The 20,877-nt window shown below is 39.7% G+C and overlaps 1 protein-coding gene across 9 annotated transcripts in view; it reads left to right on the top strand.

Annotated features, from left to right (window-relative positions):
* Positions 1 to 20,877, top strand: part of sgsm2 (small G protein signaling modulator 2) — a 106,805-nt gene that overhangs the window by 39,033 nt on the left and 46,895 nt on the right. The window lies entirely within an intron of this gene.

The following is a 20,877-nucleotide window of genomic DNA, read 5'->3' as shown; positions in this document are numbered from 1 at the left end:
TTATTTGACATTGTTTTTGAAGTATTCATAAAGTACTCATAAAATGAATGTATTTGTTTGTCCTTCTGGAGAAGCAGGAAATTATTATACATTATGATGTATACTTAGCACAGAGCTTAATCCATGAATAAGTCAGTTGGTTATAACAGTTGGCATAGACCAAGATGGGGGCACGTGAACAACGCGAGGCTCAGCGTCTCTCCAGAATCTGCTCTTTAGTGTTTTTTTATCTTTTCATTACTGGACTTTTTTTTCAGAATTGCACAGCGTTACTGCGCTACAGCAGACATGAACTTCTGGACATTTGGAGCTACAAATTTGACTCTCTGATCGCCGATCTCCGACTCCTCCCAGAGATCTCCAGAACACCGGAGGCTGCTCACTTCTCCCGGCTGGGTGGAAGTGTACGCAGGCTGCGACGAGAATGTAAACAAAGGCGGGGTAAGCGTGGAGGGGTGCAAGCTAGGCTAAAACTAACACCACACCGGCTCCCTTTACCCAGCATTTTCCTCGCCAATGTCCGTTCTCTGGCTAATAAAATGGATGAGTTACGACTATCCATCAAGAGTGACAGACGGATTATGGACTCAAATGTCATGTTTTTCACCGAAACATGGCTAAACAACAGCTGCCTGGACAATGCTATCCAGCTATGTGGACGCCACACACACCGAGCCGACAGGACAGCAGATGACTCCGGCAAGACCAGAGGCGGAGGTTTGTGCATTTATATTAACAAAGCTTGGTGCACAGACTCTGCTACTACCGAGAGTCACTGCTCACAGAATGTGGAGTTTTTAATGGTCAAATGCAGACCTTATTACCTCCCAAGGGAATTCACCTCGATCATCCTCACTGCCGTGTACACCCCCCCGGATGCTAATGCCAAGCTAGCCATGAAAGAACTCTATGCTGCTATTAGCAAACACCAAACCAAATACCCCGAGGCTGCTTTTATTGTTGCGGGTGATTTCAATCACTCCAACTTGAAGACAGTTCTTCCCAGATTCCACCAACATGTGTCCTGCCACACCAGAGGAGACAAGACCCTGGACCATGTCTACTCCAATCTGGCTGGAGCCTACAATGTGACACCCCTCCCCAACATCGGACAATCAGACCATCTCTCCCTGTTCCTCACACCTCGGTACTTACCACTCATCCAACGTGTGAAACCTACCGTGAGGACAGTAAAGGTGTGGCCAGAGGGCTCAGATGCTGTGCTCCAGGACCGGTTCAGGAATACAGATTGGACTATTTTCCACCATACAGACTTGGATCAGTACGCCTCATCTGTACTGAATCATATTTCCACCACCATAGAACGTGTCACCACCTGCAAACGCATTACCATGTACCCCAACCAGAAACCCTGGATGAACCGAGATGTTCGTCTCCTGCTGAAGGCCCGCAACATCGCCTTCAGGTCAGGGGATGCACAGACTTACAGTGCAGCCAGAGCTGAGCTGAAGAAGGGAATCAAGAAGGCCAAACACCACTACAAAAGGAAGGTGGAGGATCATTTTTCTAACTCCAACCCCCGATGTATGTGGCAAGGCCTTCAGATTCTCACAGACTACAAGAACCTCAATACCACCCCCACTTCTACTGATGTCTCCTTCCTCAACGAACTTAACAACTTCTATGCTCGTTTTGAGAGAGGGAATACCACAACTGCAACCAAAGCAGCTACCACCCTAGGCCAACAGCCACTGACTTTCCTCCCCACTGTCGTAGGAGCGGCTCTGAGCAGGATTAAATCCCACAAGGCTGCGGGTCCTGATGGCATACCTGGACGTGTCCTCAGAACGTGCTCTGGGGAGCTGGCAGGAGTGCTGACGGACATCTTCAACCTGTCCCTGGCCCGCGCTGTGGTACCGACCTGCTTCAAGTCTACCTCCATCGTCCCAATCCCCAAGAATCCCAACCCAACCAGACTCAATGACTACCGCCCGGTAGCCCTTACCCCCATCATTACCAAGTGCTTGGAGTGGCTGGTCCTACACACCTCAGATCCTGTCTCCCCCCCACACTAGACCCCCACCAATTTGTATACAGGCAGAACAGGAGCACAGAGGATGCAGTCTCTATAGCGCTGCACTCTGTCCTTTCTCACCTGGACAGTAAGAACACTTACGCCAGACTGCTGTTCTTAGATTTTAGTTCAGCATTCAACACTGTCATCCCATCACAACTCATTACCAAACTCACAGACCTCGGCATCAGTTCACTCATGTGTAACTGGTTGCTCGACTTCCTGACCAGTCAACCTCAACATGTCTGGCTGGACAACCACTTCTCATCCACCATCATCATAAACACCGGAGTGCCACAAGGATGTGTGATGAGTCCCTTCCTCTACTCCCTCTTCACCTACGACTGCAGACCTGTCCATGGCTCTAACGCCATCATCAACTTTGCAGACGACACCACGGTGATCGGCCTCATCAGAGATAATGACGAGGCCGCTTACAGGGAGGAGGTAGACCGTCTGGCCTCAGCCAGACGGTCTACGGTGCGACAAAAACAACCTGCAGCTGAACACCGAGAAGACCAAGAAGCTTATCGTGGACTTCAGGAGGAACGCTGACCTACATCCACCTATCCACATTAAGGGGACAGTGGTGGAGCGTGTGGACACCTTTAAGTTCCTGGGAGTCCACATCTCCGAGGACCTGACTTGGACGACCAGCGGCTCCAAACTCATTAGGAAGGCGCATCAGCGCCTCTTCTTCATGAGGACCCTGAGGAAGAACCACCTGTCCTCAGAGATCCTCACGAACTTCTACCGCTGCACCATTGAGAGCATCCTCACCAACTGTATTACAGCTTGGTACGGGAACTGCACTGTCTCCGACCGGCAGGCGCTGCAGAGGGTGGTGAAAACTGCCCAGTATATCGCCGGGGCACCGCTCCCTGCCATCAAGGACATCTACAGGAAGCGGTGTTTGAAAAGGGCCGGGAAAATCACAAAGGACTCCACTCACCCAGCACACACACTCTTTTCCCTCCTGCCCTCTGGGAGGCGTTACAGAAGCCTATGGACCAGAACCACCAGGCACCGGAACAGCTTCTCCCCCACAGCTGTCACGCTTTTGAACGCCTCCTGACATACACCATAAACTATAAGGACTGTACTCCCCTATCCTCTCATACAACAATAACACATGGACTATCCTCACACACACACACATCACGGACTGTTTTCTTCACACACACATACAACCTGTAAATTTTATCTGCCATTATTTATCTTGTATTATATTATATACATACGTATATAATCCATTCCCTAACATTCTTGTATATTCTGTATATTCTGTATAATCTGTATAGTCTGCATAATCTGTGCATATAGCTCCCATATTTATATTTATACACAATATCTACTGTATATCTCTTTGCTATAACCCCCTATAGTCCATACATACATAGTCTTGTACATCTGTAAATAAATATTTATATCTCGTAGAGCACTTCTGGATAGATGCAAACTACATCTCATTGCTTGTACTTGTGACAGTGCAATGACAATAAAGTTGAATTCTATTCTATTCTATTCTATTCTAATAGCAGTATTACATCCAGATCCATTTGTAGCCTCCGGCATCACATCTCTAACATCATGGACACTGCAGTGTGGCAACAGCTCCAGCTGCATAGGAAGCATCCTGATCAGAACGCTGATGTTTTATGTGCTTCATTTTCCTTGTAATGTTGCATTCCCTGGTGTGCACACTGGAACATCAGCCTCAGTGGGATTCAAGAGCTTAATCAGCTCCAGTTCTCTTTGACACTCACCATGATTAGTTCCCCTCTCCATCCATAATGAGCACATCTGTCTTCTCACGCAGAAACCATTGATTCTCTGTAATGTGACAATGCTATGTGATGGGGGTTAAGAGCTATAGCTTTCTGCTGTCGTAGCACCTCTAGAAACCAGTGGCTCTTCACATTGAATGAATGAATGAATGAATGAATGAATGAATAAATGAATGAATGAATGAAGTTGACAGCTGATGAAGTATTGAGGCAAATTTTAAACATCTTTGCTTCATTCAGTTATGTAACTTGAAGCACTCAAACACAGCCAAGGCTTAAATCTGAAGGAAGCCCCAGTTTGTGTTCCTGACCAGCAGGAGAGCTGTCTGACCTCACTATTCACAACTTGAGTGCTTACAGGCTTCAGTTCAATAAAGGCAACAAAAAAAAGCTCAGCTAAAGAAAGCATTCTGTCTTTTTTTTTTCTAATAGACAGCGCTGCTGTATCCTTATTTACGATTAAGGTACGTAGTTTTAATTCCATTTGTAACTCAACTAACAGACACTTGGACTGATTTTTATTATGTTACGTTTTCCCAACTGTACATAAAAACTGTTTAATGTGTGTGCTGGTAAGAATAACCTTAGGTGTGTTTTCTGTGGTAGGCTAGCTGTGTGTCATGAGCAGGGCTGAGTGCTAGTAATGTGTTGTTTTTTTTTTTACACCATAAATAAATTTCCTCAGCTCTGCTGCCCTTGTGGCCAGTTTCAGCAGTGCCATTAAGGGGGGATAACTTAGGACAATTCCAAGGGCCTCTGACTGACAGGGGGCCCCCCACAAAATATTTCTTTTTGTTCCTAGAAATAGAAAAAATATGGGGCTCTGTCATTTACAAAATTATTCATATTGTGCTTTTAAAACTTTTTTTAGCAGTAAAAATTAAATGTTATACCTCCCAGACCAAAAAAGCACACATCCATATTTGTACTAAACACCATTCTGGATCTGCATGAAATGGTTTGTTCGTGCTTAGCTCGCTTGACGGCAAAAGTGTTCAGCAGCAACCATTAGAAGACAAGAAAGGCTGTGGCAATTACTATGTTGCTAAGAAAAATTAGAGTGAAACAAGAGTGCCAATTTGTAACCCAGTTTTTCTCCAAGAAAGACGAGTAGACTGCGAGATTATCAACCATTTAGCATAATTAGCTTAGCTACAGTGTACTGTTTGCCTCCATTACACTAGCATTTAACGAAATAAGGAAATAAAAGTTACCAACATATTCATCATATATTTAACTTGTCCCTGTACCTTTTACCACACGTAACAACAGATGAGTCAGTCAGCAGCAGCTCTAACCCTTGATACCAGCATAAACCCCTCACCCCTGTCCCAGTAAAAAAGGTGAGCAACATTGTGTTCAGCGACAAGCTAGTTAGCATCATTCCAGGGAATCTGTAGGAATTTCTCTGTGTCTTTGTTCTTTTTACAATTACACAACAAAAACAATAATATATTTATTTACAGAAATTCAAACAATCTTTATAAAATAATAATAAATGGCCCCCTGTCTGGACTGGAGACAGTCCGAACAGTTTTTCCTTAGCTTGCATTTAAATCAAAGATATCTGTTTGCCACGTCCCTCCTGACCTGTCTTCTCCTAGGTGAAATTAAAGCTGCAGTATATACAGTACATACCAAAAGTTTGGACACACCTTCTAATTAAATGGGTTTTCTTTATTTTCATGACTATTTATAAGGCAAGAAATCCCACTTATTAACCTGACAGGGCACACCTATGAAGTGAAAACCATTTCAGGTGGCTACCTCTTGAAGCTCATCAAGAAAATGCAGAGTGTGTGCAAAGCAGTAATCACAGCAAAAGGTTGCTACTTTGAAGAAACTAGAATATAAGGGGTATTTTCATTTGTTTTACACTTTTTTGTTTAGTGCATATTTCCACATGTGTTATTCATAGTTTTGATGCCTTCAGTGTGAATCTACAATGTCAATAGTCATGAAAATGTCATAAGGTGCGGGGTGTGGTGGTGAGGCAGACGCTGTAGACCCAGGTACGGAGTAAAAATGGTGGTTTTAATGCACAAAGCTACAAACAAAAATCCAAAACAGTCCAAAAACCGAGGCAGCACTGCTGAGCGGAATCCAGGGCTCAACGCAGGTAGTAACAAGACACACGAATGGACTAGACGACAGACTGTAGAACATCAGATGTCAAATGAGACAAGGACCCGACAAAGACACAGACACACAGGTGACACTAAATACACAGGGGGTAATCAGGGAACAAGAAACACCTGGGATCTAATCAAAGGGAGACAGGACAACACGGAGTTCTGTCAGTTCTGTCAGTCACAATCTGATGTGGCTGCTCATCCTTCCTCCTCCTTGATCTGTGCTATGCTGCAGCTAGCATAGCCTGTTGCGAATGCTCAGTCAAGTTAGCATAGCATGGCAGATAAATGGTTTTCCTGCAATGAGAAGTTGTTTCTCCGTCATTAGTACAGCAGTGAGTGATTGACAGCGCTAAGACTCTCCTCCTGGTTTTTGGTTGGAATGTTGCATTACTTTAGCTAGCAATAGTAGTTCAGGGTCAAGGTGGAGGAGATTTATTTTTTTCACAGATTATCTGTCTCATAACAAACTGTCACGACATGGTAACAGCTTTAAAAATATGGAGAAAACATATTTTTTATTAAAGTTATATGCTGCAGTTTGATTGAAATGCAACTATATAGCATTTTTTGAGAAGTCAAGATTGCTTTATTTATATTTTGCACGTTGCCTGTAACTGTTGCTCGTGGGGAGAGACCTTTCAGTAACCTAAAACTAATTTAAAAAAAAAAAAATAAGCAACCTATTTGCATACAGCATGCGAACTGTTGCATGTAATATTCACTAGCAGTAAATATTATGCTAGTATCAGTCTTGGACCAAAGAAAGCAAGGCAGTTGCAAGCATTTTATGGGTCAAATAGACACAAGAAATTGTAACAGCAGATGTGCAGGGGGGGCCCAATTAAATTTTTTGTAGATTCCCGGCGGCGCCCCTGGCCAGTTTGGCCCATCATTGGAGGTGAAACATCAGATTAACGCCCTGTACACACAGAGAGGGGCATACTATATTTTGGTAAACGAATTTAAAAAAAGGTGCGTCCATGGGACAAGATGCAGCACCACATAGGCTGATGTAAAAGGTCTGTTGGCCCAATCAGTGGTTCTTTAGCAACACAAAAAACACAGAATAGTTTCTTCAGATTGGGTGAGTTTCTGCCTCTTTTGGGCTGGGAAAAAATGGGGTTAGGCAGGTTGACATCATCATTTAAAATAAGATGCAACTCACGGAAGTGGATACCTTTTAAACCTGCGTGATAGATGCATCTGTTTCATAAATGATTGTTTCTGGACTCCCAATATCCCAAATCCATGTGGATGTACAACCTAAACAACCAAAAATAAACCTTAAAATATCTTTGTGTGGATAGGGCTTGAGTCAATCGGATTTTGCAACCAAGGCTAGAAATTTTGTCACTTGAGCTGATTGGAGTTGGAGACAAGTGTGTGGAGGGATGGGAGTAGATTCATTGTAACAACAAAAAAAAAAACAACGACTCTAATTTATGGTAAAATGCTGGCAGCTGTGGTTGCCAAAACGTTACCATCTTTATACAATAAAATTCTAGTAATCTAAACTGTCAGTATTTTACCGTATTTTCTAAAATACTGTAAATGTCTGGCAACCACAGCTGTTGGTATTTTACTGTATTTCCTAAAATATGGTAAAATACCGGCAGCTGTGGTTTTACCGTAGTAAATACGGCCATACTGCCTGTGGCATTACGGTATGATATTTTGGCAACCATGACTTTAGCAATTCAGAACTGTAAACATTTTATGCAACTTAATATAAAAACAAAACATATACCATAAACATCAGTCTAGATGAGGGTGCAAAAACCTTTTGAGATCTACCACATGACACAAAGATATAAAAATTGTAAATGAAACTCTATTAACTAATTTTATTTGCGAATATATATCAGTTATAGAAGACATATTAAAGTGATAGAAAACCTAATGAAGTTTCTTCCTCAGTGAGATTCTGACGCTGAGAGGAGGTTACTGGTTTCTCTGTCAGAAGCTGGTTGCAAAGATTGGGCCAGCAGGTGTCAGTCAGTTATGGCAGATACAAAATTTGGTATGATGACCTCAATATGAGAAATTGTAGACTAACAAGAGGAACCAAAGAGCTCTGTTAAGTGAACAGCACATCTTCTGAAGTTGAGATATTTTTCCTCCAACCAGATGTTGGACTGGAATTTATTTCAATGTCATTTATGAATGTTAGCACCTCATTTTCAATACCTGTAAAGGTTGGAAAAGGTTATAATTTTGGAGAAATCTCAACATCAACATTTCCACTAAATAAGAGACAAAAATAAATGGTATGCTTGATAGAGGAAAAGCCTCAGACTCTGTGCTCAAAGTGAGATGCCAGAGAGCACTAAACTATTTTATATATATATATTAGAAAATTTATGTAATCTCACATATTTATCGTGGTATTGTTTGTTAAATACTTCATGAAATATATTTGTCGTATTTGATGTTTGTTGTGAATGACATATACTCGCAAACAAACGAGATAATTAGTGCAAGTTTGTCGTTTACTGAACGTCCAGAAACTACAGCGGCTGTAATGCACCACAGCAAAGGTGAACAAAGGTAAAATAACCCAAACAAGTGATCAACTCTAAACCACTTACCTTTTTACTTTTTCTCTCTCTTTTTCTCTCTCTCTGTCGCTCGTACACCCGTTGCCGTGACAACCACCTGCGCCCCTCAAACCGAGCAGAGATTGCGTTAAAAATTTACTTTCAGTCTGTTACAATATTAGGTTTTCAGGCTTGATGTTTATTAATAAGCACTCACCTGAATACAGCGGTGGTTGATGAGTTAATTTTAGTCAGAGTCGGCCTTTGAGTCGATTTTTTTTTCGGAACCGAAACGCACAGAATTGTGCAACACCTTGTTAAAAAGAAATGACTGAAAATACTCCTTTATTGGGTCATTACTTTGAACACTTTTTTTTTTTTTTTTCTGTTCTTTAATAAAGTTACAAACGTTTTGGATCTTTGTGATCAGATGATGTGTTGGTCCCTGCGTTCAGTTTGCTACCTACTGCTGAGATCGACTCAAAACTCTCCCGCGATCGACGTATTGAGCACCCCTAGATAAGTAAAAAACATGGCAGGACTGTATGATATATTGACATTTTATTGTAAAATAATCAACTTTTTGGTAAATTACTGGTAGCTGAATTTTACCATAAAAATTACACACAACAACACACAAGGAAATGTAGTTTTTCAGTATTTCAATATGGAAAGTTATAAAGAAAATAAGTCCAAATTAAACAAAGTACAGACTATGAGTAATCCACTTAAAGAAAATTTCTATTTAAAATTCTGTTAAAAAAATCAGTTAAAAAAATTGTTTCCTGTCCAGTTTCCTCACAGTATTACTGAGATCTGAAAAAAACAGCATGTGTCCATCTAAGAGAAGAAAAACATGATAAAAAGATTCTTGCTCTGGGCTGAGAGTAACAAACTACTGAGTCCAGACATTGCTCAGGAAGGTGTGTAACATAGATCAAAGGTAGTCAAAGGTTGAGATTGAGACTCATATGTTGTCAGTCAGGTGTTTACCGGAAGATCCTGTCTGCAGTTGGAAAACAGAAACAATGCAAAAGTTAGAATGATGCACTGCATGAACCCCATATAAACTCAGCATTCATTTAAATGTTTCTTTCATCTTTGTTGTCTTGCACACATGGAGACTGGAACTTTAACCACAGTGTGGTCATTTCTGACTGAAGATTCAGAAGTTCTTAACCCTTCTGCTACCAGACAAAAACACAAACAAAAAACATCAGATGAAGACAATAATTTGAAGATTGATCAAGTAGTTTTAAGAATTTAAATTCTGTTCTGATAAATGCACCCAAACTGAGAAAAACTGTAAAATATTTAATATTTAAATCTCCTTATCTTAATTTCCAAGTATTACCAAAGTATTGAAACAAAAGCTAAAGTGTTCGTCACAGTTTTAACTTGCATGCATGAACATTTTACACTCAAAGTAATTCAAATGAATTACTGAACCAAACTTGAAAAAGTTGCTTCTGCCATTAACAATAACTTTAAGCATATGCAGTCTAAATTAGACCTGAAATAATATTTGAAGCATCTAAATATATCTATACAGTTGTTCCTACAGAAACATTAACGTAAGTGTTGTGTCTGGGAAAAGTAGCATTAAATGTTCCATATAGCATAAATGTCTAGCTGCAATGCATGTACATAAACAGCGTGGCTCAGAAATTACAGGGAAACATTTCTTCATCAGTTGGTCAAAGTTAGCTAACTTCAGTTAAAACTGTGAAAGGGGCTCATGTGTGATGCAGAAATGTGTTGTCCTTCTCCTTCTCCTGAACGCGTAGAAATAGCAGAAACTTGATTTCAAAGACTGACTCAATTCAGTATCTGCATCCTGATAAACACCAGGCCTACAGGGCGCTCAGCACCTTGAGCTAGTGCACAAGGACTGTTAATACTGTGGTGAGTTCAGGACACCACAATATTTATTTATTTATTTATTTATTTATTTATTTATTTATTTATTTATTTATTTATTTATTTATTTATTTGTTTGTTTGTTTATATCTAGTCATTTTGATCCATCACTCTTAGGTATATATATATTTTTACAAACTTTGTATTTATTATCTAAGATGGAGTAGCTTTCAACAAATAAGCAATTTCCCCTTGGTTATCAATAAAGTATATTCTATTCTATTCTATTCTGAGCCACAGTCAACTGCAGGATCAGAGTTAAAAGAATCTTGCTGCTGATGCTGTAGGATCAAGCAGAGATACAAACTAGATAATTCTTTGTTTACATGACAAATAACAGTAACTCCATTAACTGTAAACCCTGCTGTTTAACACAATAACAAAATGAAACCCTCTCTAGATTATTCTCAACTAACTAATAGCATAATATTTAAAACCAAGTGTGTGATTTGTGAAACTTCAATAAAAGTTGATTTCATTATTTTTATGCTTTGGATAACACTAGGACTGCTCTTTATTGAAGTTTCACAAATCAGATAAAGATTTCACAATCCCACACTTTATTTTAAATATTCTGCCATTAGTTGGGAATAATCTAGTCCAGGTTTGAAGTGTCTAGGTGTTGTAGTTTTTTAGCTAGAGTAAATTAAAGATGCTGACGGTAGTGAAAAATTAGGTGGAAGCCATTAGCCATTTTCCGAATTGGAAGCTGCATTTGGAAACCAACTTCAGCTTCGTCCAAGCAGCAGGGCCTAACATACAGTTCTCTTAATGTAGGACAAATCTATGGTCGGCATAAAATTAAGTAATCCCAAATACATCATTTAATAAAAGCATCTCATAAATGATGGTGGCGTTGGCTATAGGAGTTTGCCCTGCAATCTGTGGATCGCCAGTTCGATTCCTGGTCTACCATTGAGATTTAATTTTAAAATATAAAAATGCCATTATTAAAAAACAAAAGAAACCAAAATATCACACCAGCATTCTATTCTTTGTGAAAATTACTTTTGCAGTCTGGTTTACGGTTCTACATTGTAGATATAAACATAAGCAAAATTTGTACCGTTAATTTTAGGATAATTAGCTGCTGGCAATATAACAATATTTTTATGTGAATTTTATAATTACTTAGATTTTTACAATAGATTTCTGTGTTTTCTACATTTCTTGACTATCAAAATCACTTGAAATATATGTTTATCGAGTTATAGTAATTCCATATATTTTCTACGGTAATAAAGTGCTTTTTATATTACAGTCAGTAACTGTAGGTATTTAAAAAAATTTTTACAGCAAATTTACACATTTTTTTGCAGTGTTGACTTACGGTAATTCCATGTATTTTCTACGGTAGTATAATGTTTCGGATATTACGGTCAGTAACTGTTGGTATTTTTCAATTTTTTATTGTAAATTTACGGAGTTTTTCTTTTTTTTACAGTGTTGAGTTATTGCAAAAAAAGTTGCAACACAAAAGGCTAAAACGTCTCTCTGTGAATGCAGAAAAATGTACCAAACTCTGTGACATGTTTGCCACACAACGGCCCGAACCTTCCCCAGTGGTTCAGAATGGAGACATTTTTTTAATTCACCAATTAGTGTATGTACAACAAACATTACAGACTAACAGAAAGCAAAATGGGGTATTGATCTACAAAATAAATACCTGGAGAATAGAACGAATAACAGTAACAAAAATAAAATAACCAAACAAGGAGGTATACATTAAAATGGATACATTCAAAACAAAGACAAAACACAGAACATAATCAATTGGGGTTACAACAAAAACAATGAAATTGTTTAACATGTGGATTAGGATATATTTCTGTCTTTTAATCTTAGAAATAATTCTAATCTGAATTATATATTTTTTTCTGTTCTGTAATATTGTTTGATTAACCTCGAGTCACAGATATTTTGGGTAGAAGTGGAAAAGGGAGGGAGGGAAAGAAAGTAAACAAACAATAAATAAATAAATATCCATCTATCCATCCATCCATTTTCTTACACCATTGTCCTTAGTGGGGTCGGGAGGGTTGCTGGTGCCTATTTCCAGCTAATGTTTCTGGCGAGAGGCGGGGTACACCCTGGACAGGTCGCCAGTCTGTCGCAGTAAGTAAGTAAGTAAGCAAGTAAGCAAGTAAGCAGGTAAGCAAGTAAGCAGGTAAGCAAGTAAGCAAGTAAGCAAGTAAGCAAACAAGCAAGCAAGCAAGCAAGTCAGTAAGTCAGTAAGTCAGTCAGTCAGTGAGTGAGTGAGTGAGTTCAAAAATGTGAGGCTCTCCCATTTCCCCTGTCCTCCTCTGGTCTTTGCTTCTGCAGTGGCACTAATTCACCAGAAAGGAAATGGCATCTAGAAATACGGAGTATGTTTTATTCAAATATTCAAATTGATTTCTATCTATTGCTGATTGTTGTTCAGCAGATCTAGTCTGCCGTGTGAGAATATCTAGTCATTGTGAGGTTGTGATTTTTAAAATATTTTTCCAGTTAATCAGTATTGTTTTCTTGGTGATAGTCAGGGGTACAGGCAGCAGGGATTGGATTTGTTTGAAGTTTATGTTCAGTTCATCTAGATTACCAAGTAAGCAGATGGAAGGGGATACTAGGATGTTGTACTAGGATGTAGAGAGAACTAGGGTTTGTAACTGTAGCTTGACAGTTTAACCTTTTGTGGTGAAGGATTCAGTCAGTTCTTCAACCTATCAAACTGTATTATGACTCTCAAATTTCCTGCAGCCCAGCTTCTGTCAGTAACAGTTACAATTAATAAACATGATAAAAAAAACTGAGAAAAGAGGAGGAACAGACAGAGAGGAGGTGTTGTATGTTACAAGATGAACAGAGAAACACTGTGTGAGAGTGTGAAGGATGAGGTAGAAAGACTAGGTGTGAATCATGAGGTGATAATGTTTGAATATAACACATAATAGAGAGATATAAGGCTGGAGGATGAGATGTTTATTTCCCCTATGAAAACAGAAAATATCTGTTAGAAATGAATTAATATACACTGATAAAAATATCTACTTAAATAGATTATGCAAATAGTTGCCTTATTTTTTTGTGTTTATCTAGCAAGACTGTTGTTTGTTTATAATGCTTACTTATTTTGTTACATGAAAAAGAAAATCCAAGTAAAGCAAACTTAATTTTGTCAAGTAGATCAAGCAAACCAAAACTTTACTATTAATGTGGTAAATGCAATTTGCAATCACACTGTAAAATCTAATTGCTTACAACAGCTTTAGCTAGTGCACAAGCTAGTGCACCACAGTATTAACGACTGTTGAGTGAACTCACCACAGTATCCTGAGCCACGTTCAACTGCAGAATCAGAATTAAAAGAATCTTGCTGCTGATGCTGTAGGATCAAGCAGAAATACAAACTAGAAAATTCTTTGTTTACATGACAAATAACAGTTACTCCATTAAACCCTGTTGTTTAACACAATAACAAAATGAAACCCTCTCTAGATTATTCTCAACTAACTAATAGCATAATATTTAAAACCAAGTGTGTGATTTGTGAAACTTCAATAAAAGTTGATTACCGTACATTATTTTTATGCTTCGGATAACACTAGGATTGCTCTTTATTGAAGTTTCACAAATCAGATAAAGGTTTCACAAATCCCACACTTGGTTTTAAATATTCTGCTATTAGTTGAGAATAATCTAGTCCAGTTTTGAAGTGTCTAGGTGTTGTAGTTTTTTAGCTAGAGTAAATTAAAGATGCTGATGGTAGTGAAAAATTAGGTGGAAGCCATTAGCCATTTCTGAATTGGAAGCTGCGTTTGGAAACCAACTTCAGCTTTGTCTGAAGTGTTATTCTCATCAAATGTATTTTTTCTGCCTACAACCGCATTATTTTGTTAACCTACATTAAAAAACATTGTGTCACTAGAGCATATTTTATTTTTTAACACCAAAATCATTTGTAGAAATGTTTAAAACTTTCTTTTTGGTTTGCAGGTTTGCTTGAGCAGAAATGGAGCAACGTCTGGGGATGTCCTGAGTGTTAAGCATTAACTTCATTTAACTTAATTTTTTTTAGCACAAAATTTTTATCCATATTCTTCAAATCACTGCTGGTCCGTTGGTGCTTGGGAATTTTGATGACTGATGGTAGTATTTGGTGTTTTGAAACAACAAATGAAACACAGTAAAGATAACAATATTGTTGTGTGGATGAATGTAAAAAGACAATCTTAGTATAACAATAAAAATTACTACTTAAATGTTATCTTTGATTTTACAGATTCAGTTATATTAAGTTCATTTCACCACAGAATATTTTTTATCAGTGTGTAATGTATTTTATATGTGTTCTAATCTGTTGTAAATGAGTCTTGCAGAAACTGATTAAATATTGTGCAAGTGTTGCACAGCTGCAGTCTGGTCGACTGGCCTCCCATCACATGCTCCATGTATGCTCTCATTCTCTGTGCTCCCAAAACTCTTATTTCCACTCTAACTCATCCCTGTCATAATTTCATTTTGCTAAGCCCTGTCTTCAGCCAACCAGTTCCAACATACATCCATTGTAGTATGAACCTGCATCTCAGGAGCAGTAGTCTTAGTCACAGCAGAAACAGCATCTTTCTCTGTGAAAAGCTTTCATGATTCTCCTTCAGTAGCCAAGGTTGCAACTCGGTGAGGTGTAAAAGAGCGAGGCTGAATAAGTTCTATTATGAAGGAAGCACTGCACAGAAACTCTGCAGCAGCAGTCCATATCCAATGGCAACAGGAAAAAAAACACATGCAGAGAGTGGTTGCTATGCCAACCCACCTCACCCATGACCATCTCTGCTTGCTCCCTTCGTCCATCCACTTCTCCTGTAGGATGGAAGGGGCATCAGGAGGACTTGGTTCCTTTCCATCCCACACAGTAGCAGAAAGAGGGACAAGAAGTGAAAAATGCTAGAGTCATTTCCTGTTTCTACTCACCCTGTTCTTATACTTTATCACCCCACAGCCAATCCACGCCTGTTTGAAGCAGTGCTAATCCTTCTCTGTAATCATTCATGTTTTCTGTTCTTTCCTCGTTTCACTGAATGTCAGATGGCAAACATCAGATATTTTAAGCCAGCACCACCCAGGCTTTCGTAGTTCGATGTGCATTTCCATTTATTTCTTGGCTTCCTATATAGAAAATAAATGACACTCCAGCTTCCCACCTTCTTTGCTCTCATCTTACTTGATAAATAGCAGATGGTTGTGGATGGAAGCTGCTACTAATAATTATCCCACAGACTGATTTTATGAGTCAGGGAAGACAGTCTCTTAAATTACAGCAGCACAAGGTGTGAATGGGGGGAGTCGCTAACAGGTAGCTGCAAAAGCAGATCTAAATTATCTAAATTTGCTGATCTTCATTCATTCAGATCTTTTGGCACAGTTAGAGGAATGACAAAAAGAATTTATCTTACATTTATATGAAAGTAGCCTGGAGCAGCTCTTATTTTTAGCTCTTTGATATATACACTGACTGTTTGTCTTCCTTAAGATGGAAACAGTTTGGGATCTGCATCTCTAATGAATGCTGTGCTTGCCCAGCCTCTGAGGTGGACAGGAATGTTAGTTGCTTATGATAAATTGAACAAACCTCTGCAGGAGGTTTCTTGAGGGCTGTTGGCTAGTGTTTGCAAAGCAGAAAATTCAGGAGCATTCCCTTGTGTGCTCCTGAATGCCTGGAAATAAGTATCACTGTGGGTGTTAACCTCTGCAGTACTATTAAGACAGTTTCCACATTGCATATTAATGCATAATGTTCTATATATAATTCATCTTAAATTTCCATTAGTACTCTCTAGATGTGTTTGTACTTTGAAGACCTCCTCAATCCCACCAACATGCCTTCCATCGAGGAAGCTGAGCCTGGGGACTCTGGGTTGGGCTCTCCAATCTCTGGGGATGAGGTCGCAGAGGTGGTTAAAAAGCTCCTCGGTGGCAGGGCCCCGGGAGTAGATGAGATTCGTTCTGGATTTCTTAAGGCTCTGGATGTTGTAGGGTTGTGTTGGCTGATGCAACTGTGCAATATTGCATGAACATCGGGGGCAGTTCCCCTGGATTGGCAGACTGGGGTGGTGGCCCCCCTGTTCAAAAAGGGGGATCGGGGGGTGTGCTCCAATTACAGAGGGGTCACACTCTTAAGCCTCCCTGGCAATCTCTATTCAGGGGTCCTGGAGAGGAGGGTCTGTCAAATAGTCGAACCGTGGATTCAGGAAGACCAGTATGGTTTTTGTCCTGGTCGTGGAACACTGGACCAGCTCTACACCCTCAGCATGATCCTGGAAGGTGCATAGGAGTTCGCCCAACTGGTCTACATGTGTTTTGTGGACTTGGAGAAGGCGTTCGACCATGTCCCTCAGGGAACACTCTGGGGGGTTCTCCAGGTGTATGGGGTACCAGGCCCTTTGATACGGACTGTCAGGTCCCTGTATGACCGGTGTCAAGAGTCTGGTCCGCATTGCTGGCAGTAAGTCGGGCTCGTTTCTGGTGAGATTTGGACTCCGCCAAATCTCACTGGTTGCCCTTTGTCACAGATTCCGTTCATTACTTTCATGGACAGAATTTCTAGGCGCAGCCAAAGTGTTGAGGGGATCCGTTTTAGTGGCCTTAGGATCGCATCTCTGCTTTTTGCGGATGATCTGGTCCTGTTGGCTTCACCAGCTCTCGCTGGAGCGGTTCGCAGCCAAGTGTGAAGCGGCCGGGATGAGGATCAGTGCCTCCAAATCTGAGGCCATGGTCTTGAGTAGGAAAAGGGTAGAATGCCTTCTTTGGTCGGAAGGGGGCCTACTCCAAGTAGAGGAGTTTAAGTATCTCTGGATCTTGTTCACAAATGGGGGAAGAATGGATTGGGAGATCGACAGGCGGATTGGCGCAGTGTCTGCAGTGAAGCGGGCGCTGTACCGGTCCGTCATGGTGAAGAGAGAGCTGAGTCAAAAAGCGAAACTCTTTATTTATCTGTCGATCTACGTTCCCACCCTCAACTATGGTCATAAGCTTTGGGTCATGACCGAAAGAACGAGATCACCGATACAAGCGGCCGAAATGGGTTTTCTCCAAAGGGTGTCTGGGCTCTCCCTTAGAGATAGGGTTAGAAGCTCGGTCATCCGGGAGGGACTCAAAGTAGAACCACTGCTCCTTCACATCCAGAGGAGCCCGTCGAGGTGGCTTGGGCATCTGGTCAGAATGCCTCCTGGACGCAGCTTTCTTGCAGTATGCAGACTCATTTGTTGTATATTTCTACACCTTCATGTTACGTTTCTCTTTATAATAACTTCCATCTCTCTCAGGCTAGGTTTCAGTGTTTGGCCAAATTTCCAGGTTGTCTCTCTTTCTGTTTCCTGTTGCACCTGTCTCAGGATCAGCAGCATGACTCATAAAGCCAGATATGTATAAAGCTCCTAAATGAATAAAAATAGCTCACAGGCAGAATCTATTCCGAGCGTCCTTTGCCTGTTGTGAAAGTTTCTCTGAATGTCCCCTAAAGATAGAATTATATCTTTTCAAAGTTACTAGAAAACAGGAATGCACAATGATTTTTACTAATTCCAATTTAGGATGATAATTTTTAAATTTTGAAAGAAAATTGCACAGTCAAAATCTTTAAAAGTATTATCTGTCCTCATTCAGCTGCTCTAAGCCTAAATCAACCGGTTACATGAGTCAAAGAAATAGGACCCTTTAGTAGGCAAAGTCAGAGCTGTTATTACTTTCAGACAAGTCTTTAAGTAACATACACTGTGTCAAATAAGTATCTTATACACCCCTGATTTTTTAAAAGCTTCCTCTCTTTCAAAGAATGAAGATGTCTGTAATATTTATTACACTTCAACTGTAAAAAACAGAACCTAAAGTTAAAATGCAGAAAATGTTATTTTTATTGATTTTTAAATAATTAGACAATTTGTGTTGAATACTTACATTTATTTTTCACATCAGGAAAGACCCTTACTGTGAGTGAGGATGTGGAATTGAAGAAAAGGAGGACTTTACTGTTGTACCTTTCATGTATTATTGTATCCGATTAAAGAAAAATTCCTAAGACTTTTTTTTGTTGACACCCTAACATTTGAACAAGTTATAGAACAAGAACTCATCTGATGATGCTGCTGCCTATTCCCAGGCAGCTGTTTCCCCACTTGCCAAGGTTTTTGTCCTCCACTGCTTCATCTGCAATAGTTAAGATTCCAGAGTTGTGGCAGTACAATGTGGAGCCGTGATTCTGGCACGCAGGGGCCCAGTTCCATCTCTGTGGAACAATACCAAGTATTTTCATGTTGTAGCATCACTTTCCACTGATAATGGGAGTACTGTGCCACCAGTCCTTGCTGGTTGAAATACTTATTTAGTTCAAAAAATACTAATACATTTTTTTTTACATTTATACAGCAAAATTTTCTGGATTTTTTAAGTCTTTCACAGTTTGATAGGAAATTTCAGAGCTCTCCCTTTGTTGTAAGAGGGGTAAATGTGGAAAAACTAGTTGCGAATTGCATACCTTTTTTCCCCACTGTTTGTCCTTTTTTCATAGATTTACAGATTTCACTGGAGCACAAGAATTTGTAGTCTCCTATAAAATTCTACACCAGAAGACAAAGATAATGCTGCAAGCTGGGGTTTTTTTGTCCGTGTTGATGGATGTAAGGAACTTTTCACCTTTAGGGTGTCGAGCAACTAAACATCCACCATTAGATTATCCACCACCAGATACCTCTGCCGTCAACATAGTGATAAATGGTTTTACATGTAAATGCTTACATACCTACACAACTCAACAAATTCAGATTGCATACACTCTGTAGAGACATAGACTTTCCTCTGCCTGTCAGCTGTCAAGGCCCACAGTTGCAACATTATTACAGTCATCAATCACAGCTAAACATTAATTTATATGGAGAATATTATGATGTTGCCATAACTGTCATGTTTTTCAATAACAATAGATTATGTATTACTCTCTTACTGTACAAACAGATTCATGTGTAATCTGTTTAGAAACAGCAGCTTAAACCTGCAAAGGTTTTGAATAATGACATTGTTTTGTTAATGTTTTGGTTTTAGACTAAATAAAATTGTACAATCATCCTGCACCAGCACCATTACGCGTTATGGTGGCATTAACCAATAAATAGATACACAACATACAAGGCCCTTTAAGAATTTTTTTTTTAAATCAACTTGTAAAAAATACTTGGTACACATTTGGTGCTCAACAAGCAGCTCACCCTGGAACTCTCTGGGAGTTAAGCTGAAACAAAAGTATCACACTTTGGATCTGACTTGATGACCAACAGCATCAAGTCAGATCTGACTGTTAAAGCTTAACAGTCAGTGTGGCCAGCTTTAAGTTGAAATACCCACCGACCTCACGTCCAAGGATTTAGCAACAAGCCCGACCCATGACACATTCTGTGGAAATTCCACTAAAAAACAGATTCACTGCACTTCAACAGGAACTTACACTGCAAAACATTTGAAGGTGGTTTAATTTGAAATTAAAAGTCTCCCTGCTGCCTTGAAGATGCAAGTTGGGAGGGGTACTGGTACCTATTTTCAGTGGTCAATGGGCGAGAGGCGGGGTCACCCTGGATAGGTCTCAAATACAGAATAAATGACGAAATTTCAACTACAAAAACTTAAAGGAAATTGGGAACTTGATGATAGTTTAGGTCATATGAATGATAAAGAATGAAAACTGACAGAGTTTTACTGGCATTTATAGACAAGCTCTGCTGCCTAATTAGCTTAGCCTTCATTAGATCAGTTAATGATCTCAGTGGAGAGCTACAGAACAACCTGCCACCAAGCCCATGGATGTGTAGCCCCAGTGTTTCACAACACAATTATGGATGATTCACGAAAGCAAAAGATTATTCAAGGAGGCTTTTTTCTCTGTTTCTGTCTTTTACAGGAAATGTTTTTACTAAAATATAAGTGAGCACATGTTTTTGGTTGACTAACTTTTTTTTTTAAGTCTTCTCGGACACATTTGTACTGTTTTTATATTATTCCACAAGAAGGGGGAGTGACTACACACACTGCAGGCTTTCTTGTTTGGCAAATGTTGTAGCACTGAGCCATCCCTTTGCTCTACTGGTGTCAGTTATATCAACATTAAGACTTTTATTTGTTCATATTTTCTTCCTCTTTCTCAGAATGAAACCAATCATATTAGGAAGCATCTGATGATTCATCAGAGCCACAGACACCCAAAACATGAATTAGTGAGACAGTTGAGAGAGAGAGAGAGAGAGAGAGCAGTAGAATTAGAGGAGTGGAGTATAACTACTTCCATGGGAGAGTTGCTTACATCCTGCTCCATTCTGGCGTTTCCCTAGAAACAACCGAGCCCTAATGTTTCATCTAACCCTCCTCTTCAACTCACATTTTACAGTGCTAATCACTGATTCCCATCTGAAAGCTAATGTAAGACTACACACACACATTCA

The sequence above is a fragment of the Xiphophorus hellerii genome, chromosome 18 (assembly GCF_003331165.1).
Source record: "Xiphophorus hellerii strain 12219 chromosome 18, Xiphophorus_hellerii-4.1, whole genome shotgun sequence".
Lineage (NCBI taxonomy): Eukaryota > Metazoa > Chordata > Actinopteri > Cyprinodontiformes > Poeciliidae > Xiphophorus > Xiphophorus hellerii.
The sequence above is the reverse complement of the archived record's forward strand: the minus strand, read 5'-3'. Positions and strand labels throughout refer to the sequence as shown.